Genomic DNA, 22,502 nt, shown 5'->3' with positions numbered 1-22,502 from the left:
ATTTCTCCAGGAGAAGGCCGTGGGGGACCATACCAAAGGCCTTGGAGACATCCAGGTAGACAAAGTCTACTGCCTGCCCCATGTCAACCAGGCAAGTCACTTTGTCATAGAAGGCCACCAGGTTTGTCAAGCACGATCTGCCTTTAGTGAAGCCATGTTGGCTCTTCCCAATCACGTGCTTCATTTGACTTGTGATTGTCCCTGGGAGGATTCATTCCATAATTTCCCAGGGCTTGAAGTAAGGCTGATGGGCCTATAGGTTACCCGGATCTTCCCTCGAGTCTTTCTTGTAGATAGGGGTAACATTTGCCTTCCTCCAGTCCTCTGGGACATCCCCCGTTCTCCATGACTTCTCAAAGATTATGGAGAGTGGCCTTGTGATGATGTCAGTCAGCTCTCTCAGCACCCTTGGGGGGATGGCGTCAGGGCCCATCAATTTGTAGGGGTCAAGCTCGTGTAGCAATTCATGTACTAATTCTTCCTTCACTGATGGTGGGTCAGTATTTGGATCAACTGGGAATTTTGTTCCCAAAGCCTGGATCCCAACAGCATTGGCAAAGACAGAGGTGAAGAAAGTGTTGAGGACCTCTGCCTTTTCAGCATCGTTGGTGATTGCCTCTCCTATTCTGCTTAACAGTGGGCCAAAGTTTTCCTCCTGTTTCTGCTTGTGGTTGACATGTCTGAAGAACCCTTTCTTGTTATTTGTGACATCTATGGCCAGTTTCAATTCAAGCTAGGCTTTTGCTTTTCTAACTGCATCTCTAATGCCCTTGTAGCTCTCAACTGATAATCCTCCACTTCTTCATCTCTGGTGTGCTTGTCTTTTGGATTTGAGTAGACCCAGGAGGTCATGGTTGAGCCAAGGGGGCCTCTTGCTCTGCTTACTTCCCTTTCTTTTGTAGGGGATAAACTGGTTTTGTTCCTCCAAGAGAGAGTTCTTGAAGAACTCCCAGCACTCACTAGCTCCTTTGTCTTCCATGGAAGCATCCCATGGAATCCCTCCCAGCTGAGCCCTGAGTGAACTGAAGTTTGCTCTTCTAAAATCTTCTAAAACCCTTGTCTTAGAACTGACCTTCAGCACACTCAGCAGGATCCTGAACTCCACAATATTATGATCACTGCAGCCAAGGCTATCACTAACCGAGATATTACAAAGCAGGTTTTCTCGGTTTGTGAACAGTAAGTCCAGCAGTGCCTCATTCCTGGCTGGCACATCTAACATTTGTGTGAAGAAGCGGTCCTCTATGCATTCCAGGAACTTGGTGGATGACATGCGAGCAGCCATATTGTTCTTCCAGCAGATGTCTGGATAGTTGAAGTCCCCCATAAGGACCAGGTTCTGTTGGCCAGAAGCTTGCTTCAATGCGCCAAGTATCGCTTCATCGGCATGGTCATCGTGGTTAGGAGGTCAGTAGCAGAGGCCCACTGTGAGGTCCTGCTTGGATATGACCCCTCTGACTTTAACCCAGAGGCATTCAATAGAGCAGTTGCAATCACCATAGCTGACTTCGATGCATTCGAGGTTTTCCTTAACGTAGAGTGCAACTCCTCCACCTCTTCTACCCTGCCTGCCTTCATGAAAGAGGCTATAACTGTCCATTGTGATCCCCCAGTCATTTGACTTGTCCCACCATGTTTCAGTTACTCCTATGATGTCATACCTTCTGAGTGGGTACGGAGCTCCAGTTCCTCCTGTTTGTTTCCTAGACTGTGTGTTTTTGTGTACATAGACTTGAGGCGATCACTCTTCTGTTTTGCATCTTGGGAGACAGCTATGGAACATTTGTCACCACACTGCTTGGCCTGACTTACTCCCCTGTTGGATGTGCTGGTGTGAGCATTTCCACAATGGATCCCACCCCCCAGGTCCTGCAGTTTAAAGCCCGGTTTCTGTAAGACTTATGTATTTTCATTGGCATCAGTATTTCTATTTCTAATTAAAATTACAGAGATCACTAGTATTACTGGAGAATTTGCAAGTGGCAGAAGAGCCTGTAAAAATCTAGTTTTAGTGTTTCTTACAAAATCTTAGCTTGTTATAATTTTCCAAGCTAGTCATTTCATGCAGTGCACCACTGTTAATTACAGCATGTTGTACCACAAGAGCAAAACATCTATGTAGAAGGCTGCATGAAACTACTGTCCAACAAGCAAAGTAATTTTATTTCCAACCTCACGAACAATTTGAAAAAGTAAATATTGGGAAGCGGCACTAATAGTTACCAACTCATAAAAATATCAGTCTTTTAACAATGGTGTGCAACCATTTATTTTCACAGCCCTTTGCCAGCTACCGTTTACCCCTTCAGCTATGTTTTATTCTAAAAAGCAGATTCAAGGTAAAGCATTTTGCAACTTAAAAAGTTAAAGCTATGACTTGGATTGCTTCACGGAGTATCACTTCGTTGTGAAACTCCTAAATTACAGAGTCGTATCTATCTGTCTAGGTAGTTAAGCATCATCCACTGTCTGGTGGTTCATAGGCAGTGCATTTGATGTTTATCCTGTTTTTAGGTTAGATTGAGTTAATTTTCCTCCTAGTATCTGTTATAGTGCTGCATTTTTGCCTTAGCACGAGAATAATGTGATAACACACTGAGGTTTTAGTTATTGCCAAGCAGTGCTTATATGAAGTCAAGGACTTTACAGCTTCCCATGCTATGGCAGGTGTGCAAGAAGCTGGGAGGGGAGGTAGCACAACCGGGACACCTGCCCTGAACAGGCCAAAGGGGTGTTCCATATCATATGATGTCACGCTTAGTATAAAAACTGGGGGGATTTGGCCTGAAGGAAGAGGTTGCTTCTCAGGGATGGGATGGGCATTGGTCAGAGGGTGATGAACGGTTTCATCACTTGTTTTTCCTGGGTTTTATTCCCCTCTCTTTTTGTTATTTTCCTTTTCATTACAATATTATTTCTTAAAAATTTATTTATTTATTTTCAATCATTAAAGTGTTCTTATCTCAACCCACAAGTTTTCTTACTTTTGCCCTTCTGATTCTCTTCCCCATCCCACTGGCAGTGGAGGGAGCGTAAGCGAGTAGCTGTGTGGTGCTTGGTTGCTGACTGGGGTTAAACCATGACAATGTTGATTCTAACTATCCCATTGCTTGTGTAAGAGTAACAATGAAGAAGATTTTCCTTCTTTAGAGTTGGTAGTTACAGACAAATTAATGCCAAAACAAGAATTAGAAATTTGATCTGAAGTTGATTAAGCCTAATGACAGTACATCTGTATTAGTTCTTTGATTATAGTGAGTACCAGTTCTTTAATAATTCCCATCATAATCCATGCATGGCAAGTCAGGTCCTGTGCCACAGTCATAAATATGTCTTAGTATGACTGAAATACTTATGGAGATATGTGTGAGATGCTTCTCTACAACTGACATACCTCATGTAATTAATTTCATATAGTTGGTTGTAGATATATATTGTTTTATGGCCCTTCCTTTGTTCTTGGAAGCCTTGAATTTCCTCCTTGCTATCTTTGCGATTTCATTTGCAAATAAATTCCATGCCTTCTTTGCAGTGTGATCCCAGCCCTTGTGCAGATCCTTACATTTTCTCAGTCTTTCCTTTACCTGTGTCTTAAGAAATTGTGGAAATCAAACCAAAACATATTTTATTTCGTGGAATATTAAACCACTTTTAGCAGCATGAATTATTCAGGTATGTAGAATACTACCAAACATTTGTACTGTTCTGCACACTACAACCAGAAAGACTACAACCTCTCATGGTCTCTATCAACCCAGAAAATCCAAACCTAAGGTCAGCAACCACTTTGGCATGTGTTGCAACAGTGTTGGTGCAGTCTAAGTCAGTATCATATTTACCAGTTTCTGTAAAATTCTCTAAATGATTGGACTGAAACTGATATGGTGTATGAGTGTTGACATTGTTATGATAACTTTGTGAAGTGTGAGATTAATTGAAGGATTAGTTTCAAAGTACTCTAGTGCCTGAGTTTGCAGATTGCATGTGAAGTGGGGCCAAAAAATGTTCCTTCATTTACAGTGTAATGCTCTCATAGTCATGGATAACTTTAAAGGTAGGAGATCAAAATTAGGCATTTTTATCACAACATGGCACAAAACACCGAACCTCCAGTCAAAATTATATAGATGAATTTCCCGTAGATTAATTCCACTGTCCTCAACACCTCATAAATGAAAAAAAAGACATTTGACCTGTTACTTTGCTCTATTAACACTCATGAAAGTGCTAAAAATCTGTGTAGTGAGCCACTGGAACAAAATGCTTAAAACAGCAGGTAGGTACTATGGGAAAACTTCTACACTTATTTCCATCTGGGTATTGGTTAAACCACAGGATGGTCAAATGATTTGTAAATAAATATAAAATGCTCTAGAATTGAAATATCTGATATTTGAAGGAAAAAAGGCCAGGAACACTGGACCAAAGCGCGTCACGTTACATTTCTTCTGTTTAGAGGGCTGTCATTTGTTACATTATCTGCTTAGTGTTCATTTTGCAATAAAATTCATTCTCAATACAGCTATAGACAAAATTATTAACAACCTTTTCAGTGTTACAAGGGTAATTCTTGGCTGAAAAGGGGATTACTTCTTAGTGGAATATTTTTCCCCAGTCTTTGTAGTGATGCTGAGTTTTCTACACCATAGTGTGTTTTCCTGTCCCCTCACTGTTTGGGATCTATGGCTTTATGCTGGAGAATGAATAACCATATTTTGGAGCCCTATTGTCTTTCTCTGGGTAGTCAGGAAAAGAAAAGGAAACCAGGGACATTTGATCTTTGCTTTCCTCAATAGAATAATGTGCAATTTGCTGCCTTACCTTTGGCACTGTTTTAATTTACATTATACTTTTTAATTTACAGGAGGGCAAGCACAAATGAAATACATTACTAGTTTCCGATTAACTTCCTGCACATGCTATTGGAAGAGTACAATGTTGTCTTTATGTGAAGGTGAAATCCTAAGCTTATCTCTTTTCAGCATTAATGACAGCACTTGCTGATCAATATACTAAAATTATGTACAAGAAAAACTACTTCCTTGGCTGTTCATATTGAGTCAAACTCATTCATTATGGTTCTATATCTGAAAGTACAGACTGCAAAACGTGGGGTTTTAAAATCAAATAATGTACTATTATTTACAGAAAGTGTATGTCTTGGTATTTGGGAGCAATGATTTTTGGGATGAAGCTCTGGCTTCATTGAAATCTACAGAAATTTTGCCCCTGACTAATGGGAACAGAATGTCATGGTCATGTCAGCCTCTGACCCATCTGCTCATTTGTCATGAAACCTTGAGGAGTCACTTCCCTGTGAACTAGTTCACGTTTCTGTAAAATGAGCTCATGAAAGGCTGCTTAGCTGCTTTTGCTGCAACATGGTGAGACATGGAGCTAACTGAATTGACTCTAATTAACTTTATCTTCTTCAATGGTGGACACTGTTCTGGAACTCATTCATCAAAAATCATGTCCTATGCATGCAGTTTTGGCCAGACAGATGATTTAGGGTTCAGATTTAATAAGGTTTTGTAGGTTCCATCACTTGCTAAGTTCCTAAACTTTGTACTTTAAAAAGAGCATTTTTTATAAGACTAGTTCTCAAAAAAAAAAAACCAAAACCAAACCACACACACACAAAAAAATCCAAAACAAAAACAAAAAACCAAACAAACCAAAAAACCTTAAGCATTATATTTAGCACTACAGTGCTGCAATGTAGGTCCTCAGTGCTAGGAGTGGAAGCCTTTGGCACCTAGCTCCTGTATTTTGTGTGGAAGAAAGTTTCATTCATGTGTTGTTATTTTAAATAGAGAGGATGCTAAATGCTTCTGTGCATCAGTCAATAAGAAACAAGAAAACAAGAGTCTTCCAAATCCTCTGCAATCTGACATATTAAATTAAAGGACTTTCAGCTGAATTTGCATTTGTTTACACAGCCACAGGACCACCTTCCAGCCAACTAGACCAGTCCCTATGCAGTCATCTCAGGGAAAAAAGTATTTCTGGAGAAGATGTCCTTACCCAGTGTGGTCTTACCAGAATTCAGGTGTGACTGAGTGCAGCAATTTGCTCTGTCATGTAGCAGGGGAGACCTTTGGTACATACAGCTTCAGAGCTGGTATCAAATCTCTGAGGTTGGAAACCCTGGACTTTGCATTTCGGCATTGTCTTTGTCTTCATTTTGTCTCAGACACCACCATCAAGTAGAAACATGATGATGATGGCAGTGCTTTGTAGAGCTCAGCCATGCTAAATGTTAGATCAGGGCTGCATGCCTAACACTGAACCAATGGCCATGGAGTAATTTGGTTTTTTCTCCACCTGCATCTTCTGATGCTTCCAGCTGTGTAATAGCCCAGCTTTAGCACACAACGTATAGGTCACCTTCTTCCTCACCTTTGACTAATTTAGATCCATAAAGTAGGATGTGCAAATTCTTTGACTGAAGGATTCACAAATGATTCAAATTGGAGAAGATTACTCAGATATTTTGCTTCTGGAGTCAGGACTCTGGGGTTTGGGGAAAGGGGACACTGGGCTGCTCTATTAAAATCAAGCAGTGGTGCCATCATTGGAAGTGTCTCTGACTGTCACGTTTTATGCTAAACTTCATAATGTTGAAGCCAGATACCTCAGTTAGGTACTTCAGATACATGAGATGAATTGTCTTCTGCAGGGGTACCTCCACAATCACTATTAAGGGAGCTTAGTGTGACTGTCTTCAAATCTGGTAACTAAATTCTACATGTCTAAAGTTTGATGTCTTTTGCTTTTTGCTTTCTGTTTTAAGACATGATGCATCACATGAGTGAACCTGGCCACAGAGGAGAATGCAAAGGCAATGGGTAACAATATGTTCAGGCACACCTAGCAGGAATGTTGTGCCAGCTGGTGGCCTTTACAGACAACACTCAGCTCTGCAACCTCCAAAATGTGAGTACCAAACATAATGCCTGGAAAGCTGGCAGTCCTCTGGTGTGCCCCCCTGCTTGTCCTAAAGATTCTGGTGTGCCTGGAAGCCTCTAGTGCTGTATGAAAGTGAAAAGTGTATTATTAGATTATTAGATTAGAGGAAAAAAGGTAGAATTGCACAGAGAAAATGAAAACCCTGCAAACATGAACAGAAAATTGAGGCTGATGACTAAAAAGATCCTCCAGGTTTGTAAATGAAAGCAAATTAGTGTCTGAAAGCATACAGTCCCCATAAGCTTAGTGCTTCCCAGTCTGTAATCAGAATGAGCCCCAGGCTTATTAGCTTGGACAGACATTTGTTGCAGGACTGTCATTATTGTGTGTCTTTAATTCCCTGCACCTGATTCAATAGTTTCTTAGTTATCATTATGCACCATTCACCACTGCCCCACTGCCTCAACAAGATCACCTCCAGCAACAGAGATAGGAATGGTTTGAAAACAAAAAAACAAAAGGTTTGTGTACATTTTAACAACTGAAAATTTTTCAGCTTTTTATTTGCACTCCATCTGTTACACTTACCTTCATGTTGAGCAAGAATGTTGCTGTAAATAGTTACATGTTAAAAAAAAGCAAAACAGGGCAAAACTTTAATATGAGTATTCAAGAACAAACTATCCCACTTCATGCCCTTGTTTGTACTAAAGATAACTGGATCAACACTTCCACAGATTGCAGTCTTATGTGCCTTCTTGAGAGATTATATTATTTTACATACATATACATGCATACAAAGACTGTATAAGACATTCTTCCTTGGAACCCTTCTAGGCTTGACTTTATGATAGGCAAGTAAGTATAACATTAATAGTAATGATTTGTAATTCAGGAAAATGTCAAAAACCATAGCAGAAGTTAGGATCTTATTTTGCTAAATGCCGTGCAAAAATTATAAGAAAGCAGTTGCAGCACAGGAATTTATAATCTAACTGACTACATACAAACCTGTTATTCAGGTCTTGTGAAATTATTTGTAAGATCAAACAAGGCAGAGACCCTGTTTGCAAATATAACTTCAATTCTGTTAAATAAATAAGCAACCACCAGTGGACACCTTTATCTTGTTTGAGTTTAGTTTACATCTGTCCCCTGCGAACTCTACAGTCCAGGTAGGACTTTCTCCCTCTTATTTGCTAAGATGACCACAGATATCAGGAGGGAAACCTTCCCCACCACAGATTAATCCTAGTTAGACTCTAGGACAGGCTACACTGAAGAACATGAGCATGTTCCTACAGCCACACAAGAAGCAGTCCGGCAACCCAGTATAATTATAAAACCTCATGAACTACTAACCCAGTGACTTTCATTGACAATACCTCTTACCACACATTTCTGTTAAAACACTGCTAGCAAAACTAAGATTGGGTTTTACGGGTGATGTAAATGTAGCTAAGAAGTAGTCTCATATTTGAGCCTGGGATGATGCCACTCAGCGCAACTGCATGGCCCATGCAAGCGTGTATGGAGCTTTTCAGCATATACAGTGCTCAACCATGGGAGGTGCCTCCTGAGGCCTGCCTTCTTCCTAGCAGGAGATGGATGAGTCAACAATATTGTTTTGGGGCTGGCAGTAATGTTATACATAGCGGGCACAAATAATCTACCATTTGTTGGCTGTGCACTGAACACTCCCTCTTTGTGGAGTCCACATCAGAACTCAACTGACAGCAGGTGTGTACCACAGCAGCAGGTTACAAGGAGAACTTTTGGGATACTGGGTTGGGTCTGGAGAGCATTCTGCAGCGAACCTCCTTGCAGCAAGCAGGAAGAAGTGCTGCCCTGCCTTGGCATTGACTTCATGTTGAGAATACAATTCTCTGTCCTCACCGTAATTACTACTGAATGCAGCCAGCAGCCCTCTCAGTCGCCTTTGCTGGTTCTCCAGCCCAGCAGGGAAAAACAGTCTTGCTGAAACAGTGTCCTCTGCCTATGAGTTTACTTATTCGTGTGCAAGCCTGTAATCTCTCTACCCAGTCACTTCTGTTTATGCATCTTTCACCATGTACAAAAAGACTCTACAAGCAAGATTCAAGTAAGCTGCTAGTGCATGACAATTTTTTTTTTTTGTTAATAATAGATGTCAAGGATTTTTGTCTTACTGACCTAAGCATTAATGTGATCCCCACTCCCATTGAGACACCTGATGAGTCCCTGTCGTTGTTCAGCCTCAGTCGGCAACTAAACACCACGCAGCCGCTCACTCACTCCCCCCACCCCTGTGGGAAGGGGGAGAGAATTGGGAGAGCAAAAGAACTTGTGGGTTGAGATAAGCACAGGTTAATAATTACAATAAAAATAATAATTATAATAATAATGATTATGATAATAATAACAATAATGATAATAAAATGGAAAAGGAAAAAATAAACCAGAAACAAATGATACAACTGCTCACCACCTGCCGACCAACGCTGCCCATCCCCAAGCTGCGATTGCTGCCTCCCTCCCCCGGCCAGCCCCTCCCAGGTAACATACTGAGCGTGACGTTACATGATATGGAATATGCCTTTGGCCAGTTTGGATCAGCTCTCTTAGCTGTGCCCCCTCCCCTCCTGGCTTCTTGTGCACCTGGCAAAGCATGGGAAGCTGGAAAAGTCCCTGGCTAGTACAAGCACTACCCAGCAACAACTAAAACATTGGTGTGTTATCTACATTGTTTTTATACTACGTTCAAGGCACAGCACTGTGCCAGCTGCAGTGAAGAAAATTAACTCTATCCCAGCTAAAACCATGACAGTCCCTGTTAGCTGGCAAGCATCAGCCAGCTAGAGTCAAACTCCATTGGCACAATCTCCTCCTTGAACTTCTTTTTTTTCTGATTCACTATTCTTTTCTGTCTTAGTGTTTTATATCTTTTCATGAAAATATTTTGAAACCTTGAGTTGATAGCCATCAGTCTCTCAACATTCTGCTTGTGCTCAAGGAACTGATTTCTTTGTAAAAGCAAGCCAATATCACACAGCCGTGGTTCACAAAACTGAATCTTAAGTCACAAACAGCTGAACCTCAACGCTGTGTATTACAGACCTTTTCAGAAAGCCTCTATATAGCAGTTTCTCTAGTATAGCCTTGACATTTTGAAGAGGGTGTCGTGCAGAGGAATGTTTTGAAAATATACAGTTCGCTACCTGAATTGCAGTTTGTGTGTGGAGAATCATTTTTGTAGAGAAAGCACCACTGCAAAATGCACTTGCATCCCTGGCATTTGGAGCATGATATTGAACTGGTAGGTGTATGATAGTAAGAAGCATGGGGCCCAAAAGACAGAGAAGCATGTAAATCCATGAGGGGTTGCTAGCTTCACAGGCTGCTAATCTGCCTTGAGCTTTCCTTGATCTCCCCAAATCCCTTTTCCCTTTGCTTGTTTTTTTTTTAAAGTAGGCTTGTATTCCCAGGTCTGCTGAAGCTACCATTTCCACTCCCTGGTCAGGATTGCCCTAGAATTAACAAATCCTCAGCTGCTGACATGAACAAAGAAAGCTGGAGCTTCCAGTTCATCTTCCATTTTTCCTTGCCTTTCATAGTCATGACTACAGGATGGAAAGGGATGCACTGCTGAGAAACACTCTGTGTTATCAGAGCAATTTACATATTGCACCCATTTTCCTTGGCACTGATTGTTCAAAGGATCTGGTAATAACAGGACTTGTTCTTTCCATGACCTTTTCATGAATACCTGGACAGACTGTCCTTGTTCCAGTTTATAGGCTGATCTAGAAGACACAGTGGGCTTTTGCGCTTCTTTAGTGGAAATACCGGGGAGATTTTTGGGGCATAATCATGGCCAGACAGAGGCAAAAATACTTTTTTTTTTTTTTTTTTTTTCTTTCATGGCGTCTCAGAGCCCAGCTGACACCTTAAGCTCAGCTCCCTGGCATGTACTGTGAACTGGTGGGTCTGGAGCACTTCCAAATACCTATTTCTGGATGAGTATTGTACCACTTCCAATCCTACAGTGGAGCTATTCCATGTGAAGTATAAACAAAGGTCTAGAAACTGAAACTGTAGTTGAAAACCCACCAGCCACTCCTCCTCTTCTTCAATCTTCCTCATATGTTTTGCTTTCTGTAAGAAAGAATCCTCGACTTGTGGGTTATGATGCAGTTGCAGGATGACCCAGAGCTGTCTAGCATTTTCCAAGAGACAGAGTTTACTTTTTTTCTTCTATCTTTGTTTGCACAGCTGCTAGATGACTAAATGACGTCAGGTTCATGGAAGTAGTATTCATTAAAGTAGCTGAGCAGCGTATTCTTTGCACACATCTGGTGTGAAAGGAGAGAATGAGTCCCCTAAGTAAGAGATGTAATAGTAACATTTATTTTTGTCTACTCTGTGTGTGTGTTGCATGACTTCAATCCCAGCTTCTTCTCTAAAAAGAATCTGATCTCATGTTCCCTCTGTTCTCTATCATGTCAAAAATAATACCAAAAGGAACTGCCTGAAAAGTTTAAATAATTTCTGTATTTCTATTTCTATTTCTAGCTCTCTGAAGGTTTCACCCTATTAGATTTAGAAGATGATAACTTAGTTCTGGTTTTGAAATATTTTGTCTAAATAAATCTTTTGTACTGGTTGCAAAAATATGTTTTTCATGTCTAATTATTTGAACTTCTGACAAAAACTGATTCATTAATATTATGGCTAGAAAAAACTGTCCCATACTCTTTTGAGAATGTGGGAGAAAGTGAGCCTAAATATATTGTTGTCACTAAATAAGTCTTAATCTTGAGATGTAAATCACAGAATCACAGAATCCCAGGTTGGAAGGGACCTCAGGGATCACCTAGTCCAACCTTTCTAGGAAGAGCACAGTCTAGACAAGATGGCCCAGCACCCTGTCCAGATGACTCTTAAAGGTGTCCAACGTGGCCGAGTCAACCACTTCCCTGGGGAGATTATTCCAATGGTGACTGTCCTCACTGTGAAAAATTCCCCTCTGGTGTCCAATTGGAATCTCCCCAAGAGCAATTTGTGTCCATTCCCCCTTCTCCTCTCCATGTGACTCTGTGTAAAAAGGGAGTCTCCCTCTTCTTCGTAGCTACCCCGTAAGTACTGGTGCATGGTTATGAGATCCCCTCTGATCTTCCTTTTCTCAAGGCTGAACAAACCCAGCTCTCCCAGCCTGTCCTCATATGGCAGCTTCCCAGTCCTTTGGTCATCTTGGTGGCCCTTCTCTGGACCCCTTCCAGCCTGTCCACATCCTTTTTGTATAGCGGGGACCAGAACTGTGCACAGTACTCCAGATGTGGCCTGACGAGTGCTGAGTAGAGTGGGATAATGACTTCTTTCTCTCTGCTGGTGATGCCCTTTTTGATGCAACCCAGCACCCTGTTGGCCTTCTTGGCCGCAGCAGCACACTGTTCGCCCATGTTGAGCTTTCTGTCCACCAGCACCCCCAGGTCCCTATCCATAGAGCTGCTCTCCAGCCAGGTGGATCCCAGTCTGTGCTGCACTCCCAGATTATATTTTCCCAGGTGCAAGACCTTACACTTGTCCTTGCTGAACTTCATAAGGTTCTTGTTGGCCCACTCTTCCAGCCTATCCAGATCTCCCTGCAGAGCAGCTTTCCCTTCTGGAGCGTCTACTTCCCCACTTGAATTAGTGTCATTGGGTTGGGTTTTTCTGATTTATTAAGAATTCAGTCACTCATCATCTTTATATGGAATTGAAGTTGTAAAGGATTTCTGGGAATCAAGCTCTGCTTTCATATTTAAATAGTGTTGCCTATTTACAGTTTTGATTTTTTGATACAAGGTCTGTTTATTCCTTGACCCTGCTGAGCATTAACTCTCCAGGGATATAACAAACAAAAAAGGAAGATCTGGAGAGATATATTTGCAAAGCTGCCATCATTATCCCTCTAACGATGCTAGGTTGAGCACTAGTAGAGGCTCAGTAATTTCCAAAACTGGGGGTTAAAATGTTCCATAATCCATAGCTTTCCGATTATGTGATACATACATAGACTGTTCAGAATGTCACAGCTGTGCTTTGGGCCTCCCTGGGAGTTTGTTGTACATCTTTTGTACCCTTTCTTTGTGTAATGGCACAAAAATTCCACATTACTGCTCTGTCCTCTTTAGGGTGGTGGCAGCCATTTCACAATCTGACAGAAGTTACTTCTCTGAGTTTCAAAATTCCTCTCCTTATGAGAAAGCTTTACTTCCTCTCTTACTTTAACACTGGGAACATTGGAGTTTTATAGGTTCCTCTGCTTTCTAGTTTTCATTTTTTATGTAGGCTATTCCATATGAAATGTAAAGATAAGTCTAGAAACTGAATGAATTTTTCACAGTTCCACCAAATTTCAGCAGCTCATAGCTATTTAGCTTATTTATAACTGTCTGGTAGACTGTTTTATGTAACATTTAGTACAGGCTTTCACAGTTCCCAAGACAAATACTGCTGTTTATTGAAATGACCAGCGGAGCACAGAGCAGCTTTAAACATATTCATTTATTTATTACAATTTTTTATGAACTGGGGGTCCTTTCCAAATTGTTATTTGTGTAAAAACCTTAATACAGTTCCTCAGCAGAACTTTTTGAAGTCAGCTAAGAAAACCTGAAGAATTAATAAGAAAGTTTCACTTGTGGGTCACTTTTAACAAATGAGCTTTTAGAAGGTAAGGTTGTCATCATATACTCAACAGTAAAAGTAACTTTTTCCATGAATCTACTTTCCCTTACAGAGAGCAATTCTTAAGGATCCTCCAGAATCAGTTTTCCCTTCTATTGCCTTGAAAATTCTTTCCAATTCTGCACTGCATGATATTCCATGAAAGAAGACTGCCAGGAAACATAGTGATTTATCTGCTGAGATAGGGGAAGGTCATTGACTTATGAATAAGTTTAAAGTTTAAATTATGGGTAGGGGACTTGCGATAAAGTGTGTTAAAAAAGTCATGTAAAAAAGGAAAAGGAAAAGGGGAAAAAGAAAAAGAGGTAAAGGAAAAAGGAAAAGGAAAAGGGAAAGGAAAAGGAAAAAGGAAAGGAAAAGGGAAAGGGAAAGGGAAAGGGAAAGGAAAAGGGAAAGGAAAAGGAAAAGGAAAAGGAAAAGGAAAAGGAAAAGGAAAAGGAAAAGGAAAAGGAAAAGGAAAAGGAAAAGGAAAAGGAAAAGGAAAAGGAAAAGGAAAAGGAAAAGGAAAAGGAAAAGGAAAAGGAAAAGGAAAATTATTTGGCCCACAGATTGAAATCTCACTGAGAAAAAGAGTAGAAATGGCTCCAGGATTATGCAAGAGATACAAGAGGATATAGCAACATGTGTTGTTGTAATCTTAGTTAGCTATGCATTATTATAGGAAGGAAACAAAAAGGAATCTTAATGTTAGTATACACAAACTGTAAACAACAAAAATAGCCCTCTGGCATCACTTAGATTTCATGAGATAAGGTCAGGTCTGGAATATTAGTATAAACCAGATCAGGAAAGATGTCAAGAAGAAAGTGTTGTATGTAGAGGACTCCAGATATAAGAGAGGAAGCACAGTGAGATTTGTTGAGTGAAATACAAAAGGAAGGGAACTGAGGAATGTTGTGGGACAAATCTATTCTAGATCCTTGCAGTAGTAGGTAGATTATGTTTTTCTTTTAACACAGGATACCTATCAGAAGGTGGGACTAGTAATAACGATAAACTTTCATTACTTGATTGTCTGTTGGAGAAGCATTACACCAGATCATATTTTTTTTAAAAAAGAATCACTTCCAAAGTTCTTGTAAAGTGCAGAAGTAATAAAGAAAATACCCTGTGTTGGTAATGAAGATCAGTTATTTTAGATTTTATTCTAATTTGATTTTGACTAAGTCCCAATGACTGACTGAAAATTGGAAAATAGGGAAGCCAGTTTATGTGAAAGTAATTATGAATTGATAGCATTCATGCTACTAAAGAAATGAAACAGCAGCAGAATAACGGCAATGGATTTAAAAACCCCACAACTAAGCAAAACAGACATGAGACTCAGGTTCTGTAGATCAGCCCTGACAAGAGAGAATTCTTGTGAGAAAAGGGAGTTTAGGACAGTTGGCAGTTTCTAAAAAAGGCAGTATTGAAAAAATCTTCTGAATACATGGGCTATTAAACATAAAGGTGCAAATACAACAACCACCTCAGGAAGACTTTGTGCTGAATGTTGGTGAAATTGCAGAGGAGGCATTCTTTCTCGGTGCCCTACAACTGCCTGTTATGAGATGAATCTTTCCTGAGACAGAGTGATTATTCTTACGTTCTCATTATGATACTGACTTACTTACCTTAAAGAAAGTGAAGAATGATGTGGCCCATAATCTAGGTGCCTATTCTATGTCCGTAATCTAGATATTGTAACATTTAAAAAGGGCACATGGCCAGCACAGAATGATTCAAATCAACTGATATTTTTTTTTTACTTTGTCATAAGTACCTGAATTCTATGGCATTACAAATACCATTTTTTTAGCGGCATCCTGAATGCAATCCATTAAATCAGAAAGAAGTTATTGTAAAGGCCACCAAGTCTCTTTCTCTAAATGCAGGACTGGTTTTAACTCTTTTTACTCTTTTTATGATAAGAAAAAAAGCCTGTTAAGAAAACCCTTAGAATATTTGTAGTTATCATTGTAATATTTTTAATGCTAATTTTAGTGCTTCATTTTTTAAAAATAATTTTCCCTTTATTTTACTTACAGCCAAACATTTCTATGCTGTATTTGTCCTTTTCTTACTGCAGTCAATTTGAATAATCGAGTCCTGCCCTCTTCGTATTAGTACAATTGTTTGCAGAAAGCTATTGTGTCTTCCCTAGACATGTTTCTCTCATAATAAACTCTCTGGTTCTCTCTCTTCCCCCCCCCTCCCCCCACTTTAGCTCTGTGTATTTTCCATGACATTTATTATTGTGCAGCTATGCTCTGAATTCTGTCTTTGTACCACTTTGTGTGAACCACTGCAGAGGAGTTCAGGATTACTTAAATCCATCCTAACACCTTGACAGCATGAATGTAGTTTTGACTGTTCTGGCAGCTCTCTTGAGATTAGTTTTGTTGTAAATAGAGTAATTTCCAAAATTAATATTGCTTTATTTCTCCCACTAGGGTGGCTCTGTTGGCCTACTGCTCCACAGTTCAGTATGATCTTGTAGTTTCCCTTTTCAAGATGTACAGTTCAACAGCTCAGCACAACCAGCTGGCTGGTCAAAGCTTAATAGTCTAATTTCTAAGAGTACAAAATTGCAGAGTATCCAGAGATACAAAATTATCCACTGAGGTCAAAATCTGCCAGTGCATTGTACCCAAAACATTCAATTTCATAGATGTTGCACCTGTTAGAAAATTACAGTAGCCTTTACTATGGGAACAGAATCTTTAGAATTCAATACCAAATCACAAGATGGTTGTCAAAATGAAGTGTTTAAAGACTTAGTCATTTTTATATCATGATTTCTTCTAACTGTGGTTCTCACATAACAATCTGATTTGATGAAACATCATCGATACTCTGAGTGAAGATGAAAAGACACTCTCTATTCTTTAACCCTTTTCATGAACCATTTTCAATAACTTTGAACACCATAAACTTTCCCTATGGACACATCAGAAAACAGAGAAACATTAATATTCAGAAGGAAATAACATTCATAGAGTACTGAAGAAATGTGTGAGGTGCTATGAGTTTGGACTCCATATGCAATCCTCAGGCTTTCCTTATTGACCATGAGGGCTGCTAGGAAAGATATCTGGGTCTTGCCTATCAGCACTTCCAAACGTCAACATTAATTGTCTGATGTGTGGTATGATGTCCTGATGCACACCTCAACCAGTTCTGGTGACATATTATTGCTAAAGATTTATTTAATATTTTATCTTGCTCAGGCTTTAAGCAGGTTTGGAGAGAGATGATATTTTGAGGTCTCCACAGCCCATATGATGCTAGCGCTTACACCAGCAGTAACCCAGAAGGTTTTGTGGCTGGCACAAGGAAGTCTGCTTCTCCAGGAGGCAAAAATAAGGTTGGGCTTCTTAACAGTGAGTGGGCGAAGAGCAAACAATGTTTATTTGAACATATCAGTAAAACAATGTCAGTAGGGAAAAAGAACAAACCAGATGCTGCACAAGAGGAGGAAAGTCATGATCACTAGCTAGCTCTGCAATCAGTCGGAGTAGGAACCCCTGAGCGAGCAACCATTTCTGTCTATTACCTGAATGTAAGCACAGCATGCAAGTCATTTGTTTTGTACTTAGGCTTTTAGACTGGAAAACCTCTATCCAATAATCCTACTACAGCATTTCTGTTAAATTGTGCAGCCTGAATGCCAGTCAGTGAGTTGTGTGCAAGTACTCTTTTGTGTTTTTAGGTTTTTAATGTTAATACTCAGATGCAGATTTGCATGTATTTCCTTGTTATGAATACATCAAATCTGAACATGCATTTTTTTATTTTACTGAAATTTTTTTTCTGCCTGTGAAAATTTACTCCGAACACATCAAAGGCTTCTGCCAACTGGGGGGTGTGTGTGTGTATATATGGTAACTATATTTAATTATGTAATTATTACCCCCCCCCCCCCCCCCAATTTCTAGGGTATGTTTTCAAAGCAAAATGGGTATTTTAAAAATAATAGTAATAATATTAGTAATTGTTATCATCATCGTCATAATTCGCAGGTATATTTGGCTGCCATTTTCATATATGGATAGAGTGAAAGATGAACTGTTAAGGGAATGAGAAAATTTAATATTCATATAAACATTGCTCACAATTTTTTCCTCATTCCTTTCCTCTTGTGGGACAGGGGTGGGACAAGCATCATAAACAACAGCTTAATATTTGGCACTGTCAATACAGGTCTAAGATTACTGCCAGTTTCAGAGGTTACCAATATTACAAGTCCCTATCAGTGATGAGTTTTACAGTATGCTTTTCTATTGAGGCTTTGCCCTGAGTTGTAATTGCAGTAGAGGTAGTCTACTCTACCGCTGATAAGTTAAAGCAGTGTAGACTGCTCTCAGTACTGCTTTTAGCACTGGAGCTAGCTAGTTAATCATAGAAGGATCTTCTCTCCTAAAGGCTTATCATGCAAATAGGATGCAAGGGAGAAAGCAGCAGTCCTACTGTATTATGCACAAAAAGCGAGCAGTTCTACTTGCCAATGGCAGTGCTGTCTACCTCCTTCCAGTAGGCTGAGTCTGAAGGAAAATGTGCTATGAAATTAGTAATTAATTATAGTTGCTATATGGCACTTAATTAAATGAATAACTTGACCAAAATAAGCCTTCTGGAAGACTGCAAGGGTGATTAAAAACCAGCCCTATTTCCAGCCTCACAGTTTTATTTCTTCCATTTGCTTTATCAAAGAACTCTTGTAACAAATTAAGTCTTGATCTATCACTGACTCTACACAGGGGTAGCTTTTGATCCAAATGCTCACAGTACACAGCTCACATGTATGTTAGAGGTTCCTCTTGAAGTGTGAGAAAGGGAAGGAGGAGAAGAGGGCTTCTGCTATTTGACTGGTAGGTGGTGGCTTTTCTTTCTTATACCCTTGGGGCTTAATCTTTACTTTTGAATCTTCGAAAAGAGTGGAGCTGAGAGCTGAAGCCCATTGCAAAGCAATTATCCTTGATCCTCCCATTTCCTGCAGTTCCTTTCAAGGGAATGGTATTGCACAGAACTATGAATCAAGCATCATTTACCTTGAAGCCAGACATTCATCTATTTAGATGAGTTAAAAATGAACGTTTGAGGAAACTAGCCTAGCTGCAAATGGCAATAAAAACTAAACTCTGTTTTCAAAGCATTCAAAGCTAACTGCAGTTAAGCAAACTGATGAACTGATGACCCATCACCAAAATGTCAGGGATCAGCAACTGGGAAAAGCCATGTTATTTGATGGAGTTCACTCTTGAAATGTGTGAAAGGCTGGAATGGTCTCATTCTAGCTGATATGTGTGCAGAGGCAAAAGGTCCTGCACCTCGGGGATTTTAAGCAATCTTTTTTATAGTTTGATAAGCTACTAGAATTTGAGTGCTGAAATCTATTACAATACAATTGTCCTGGCTGTTCTGGCTTCCTTACTGTTATTCTGCTAGGGAGCTGCGGTATCTGCATGAAGCATTATGTTACTCATTAGGGTGGCTCTCCTCTTGAATAGATTTATTTAAACAAAAGCAACTCAAAACCTTAAATATTCGTGGTGTTCCCACTTCAGGATCTTATGATAAATATTAAAGTGAGAGTATTTTAGTTGCCTCTATATATCCTCCTCAGAGACTCTGTAATTGAAAGAGACATCAGACATTAATTTCTTAAAATTTATTGTTGGTGTTGTAACTAACTGTTTATACATCAAATCCTTTCAAAGCAAAATGTTCACACAAAGTTTTGAAAACAGATATGAAATTGCCAAAGATTTATCCAGAGATCCATAAAGATAGAATGGAGGAAGCAGGGGTCTGAAAATAAGGACTTTTTTTTCTTTAAATGAATACAATATGATTTTGTAAAAACAGGGAAAAAAACCCTGAAACTGTTTATTAATATTTTAAAAATGTATTTAAAGGAAGCAGAAAAGTAGATTCTGAAAAGAACACATCATAAAAAAGAGGAAATGGAGGAATACATAATTAACATTCCTTGATAATAATATTTGTGTAGAATAAGTGAAATTCATAGAGCTTACACTGTAATGCTATGGTTTTTTACCTCCTATGCTCTGCTGATACTCCAGTTATATTATAATAAGATTCATTCAAGTAAAATTATTTAAGATTTATGCCCTAAGTGAGGGCAAGTAACATCTCCTGATTAAAAACATACCACTTTTAAATATTAATATGTCCAAAAGTTATGAAGATGAGCTTATCCTTAGACATTAACCAGATCCGTGTAATATTAAAAATTAAATTAAATTAAATTAAATTAAAACAAAATAAAATAAAATAAAATAAAATAAAGTAAAATAAAATAAAATAAAATAAAATAAAATAAAACAAAATAAAACAAAATAAAATAAAATAAAATAAAATAAAATAAAATAAAAATATATTGACCTTCTGTAAAATCTTTTATCCACAAATCACAGGTGCAATCATTAGGTGTCTAGATGTTGTTTTGTTAGTCTTGTGTGTATCCATGATTCACGTGAAATTTCAATATACTCAGCTGAACTTCCTATCTGAATGAGTACAGTTCACAGAATAACCTAGCTTAACTAAGACTTCCAAAATGCTTTTTCAAGTAACTGTGTAGCTGCAGTTTGGAGAGAGCCAAAAACAGTTTTTCATCAGCTTGAACATACTTAGAGTTTACAAGAAGTAACATGGCTGGAATTAAAATACAGGGATTTTTTTTCTAGATTTCAGATTTTACCTTTTTCTCAGGTATTGATGAAGTTATTCAACTAGATTTTACAAATTACTTTTTATTTTTTTAAAATGTCAGTGAATCACCTAAGTTTTTTACGTGTTTGTGGAAGGATGAAGCAAGGTTGTCAGGCAGGCATATACTTGCAGAGTTTCTGCAATGATGAAAGGAAGAACCACGTGCAAGGACAGAGCCAATAGGAATGCAGTTGAAATATCTTCTTAACTAGATAATAACCTAACATGTTTTGGGGGGGTGGTGTGTGGTGTGTGGAGTTTTTTTTCTTTTCCTTTGTTTTTCTTCCCTGTAGATTGACTCCTGCGGGAGAGCAATACCTGGTTAAGGATAGCAGGTCACCTTGCTTAATCCTCACACTGTTATCATACAAGTGGAAAAAAAGACAGTTTGACCTGGTGTATAGATTAAATCAGAGACACAGTCTTAATGGTAACTGTTATGAAAAAGTTCCAGGAATCTTTTTGTTTAAGTGATGAAAATTCTTAAATTATTATTTTTACATTTTTTTTAATATGAAATTTTATTTTTTCTGAAATATCTGCTCTATGGTTACACATAAACCCTATTCTTTACTGTGGAACTAGGATAGCGCATCACTCTGCTGACTCTGTTGCAGCTGCAAGGTACTTACACCACTAATTAAAAGTATTAAGGGAAAATACGTCTCAAGCCATATACAAAAGTGCTAAGGTAGGAGCAGCAAGGAGGAAGGTTTTACATTGTCCAGTTGTAAATACAGAAGAGTGAATAGTGCCACAGTTTAGAAAGGGTATTGTTTACAGTCTTACATGATCATTTTCTGTAATTAATAGGTTCTAATAAATACAAGTTACCAAAACTCTATGCTTATATTTTCCAATGTACTAATATATCTGTATAATGAAATATTCAATGAACTTAGTAGAAAGGTCATGAATATTTATGGTGTGTTATCTATAACCCCAAAATGTTCCAAACATATACACAAATGTTTACTACTGGTCACTGGAAAAACACAACCTTCAGAACTGCATAAATTCTCTTTTAAGACATAACATGCCTAGGATTCTGTGAAAACCTATTGCAGCTCCCCATGATTGCAAGCATAAGTGGGAAGATCCTCCATAAGACCCTAAGAAATCAGACAGTTGCGCTGGCACCTCCTTCTGAACTGGGGATGAAGAGTTAATTACTCTGGCATCCTCTGTGTGTATGCATGTGCGTGCGTGCCTTTTTTTATTATCATAAAAAAGGGAAACACACATCTATTGCTGTTTGGTCTTGTATCCTGTTTCTTATTACTTATTCTGTTAGGCATGTTTCGTCTAGTACTCCACCCTTGAGCTTTGGTTATATCTTGAATGCCAAACCACTCTTTTTGAGTTCAGGAGTACACACAAAGGTAACATAATACTATTACTGCTTTAGTGTCTACATAAATAATGAATTTCTTCTGAAGAGCTTGCAGAAACTTGGAGAAAAGCTCTCCCTCCTTTTAATGCATGTGAAACCAAATGATGCCACAACTCTTTTATACTACAGGAAGTAAGTGCAACTGTATTTTCCAAGGGCCATTTACACAGCTAGAGTAGAGAAGTATGTGGACTGCTCTGGAAAACTTTCATGCTTGTAACATTAAAAAAAAAGATCACAGTTACCAATGAAAACAGCAGTTTTCCAGCTTAGAAGTGCTTTATCATAAATTGTATTTCTGTGACAACAGCCATATAGCACAAGGAACTGATGTAAGAAGGAAATCAGATAATTGGTTCTATAATGGAACTTCTTTTCATAGACAGAAAAGCGTATATTTTTAAAAGAAAATGAGCGTTATGCTGACCAAGACCGCATCAGATGTCTGCAATGGTGTGGGAAAAACTTGTTCCAAGGATGAAGGAAATGTTTGTTCTGCCAAAAAAGAAGATTAAAATCTTTCAAAACTAGAGCAATATAAAAAAAAAATCTCTGCTCTTCATAGACTGGTACATAAATTTATAAACCAAGAAATTCAGGTGTGATTCACGTCTTGTTCTGACTATTTATTATCACTGCTGAAGAGCAAGTGTTTCTGTTGCCTTTGTCAGCTGAGGATAAGGGGATAATAATGCTTATGAGACCAGAAAAAAAAATGTCAGCAAAAAGCCATATATGCTACTTCACTTTTTCTAGTCAGGTCTCTTTG

This window comes from Phalacrocorax carbo, chromosome 3, assembly GCF_963921805.1.
Source record: "Phalacrocorax carbo chromosome 3, bPhaCar2.1, whole genome shotgun sequence".
Taxonomy (NCBI): Eukaryota; Metazoa; Chordata; class Aves; order Suliformes; family Phalacrocoracidae; genus Phalacrocorax; species Phalacrocorax carbo.
This window is presented reverse-complemented; position numbering follows the sequence as displayed.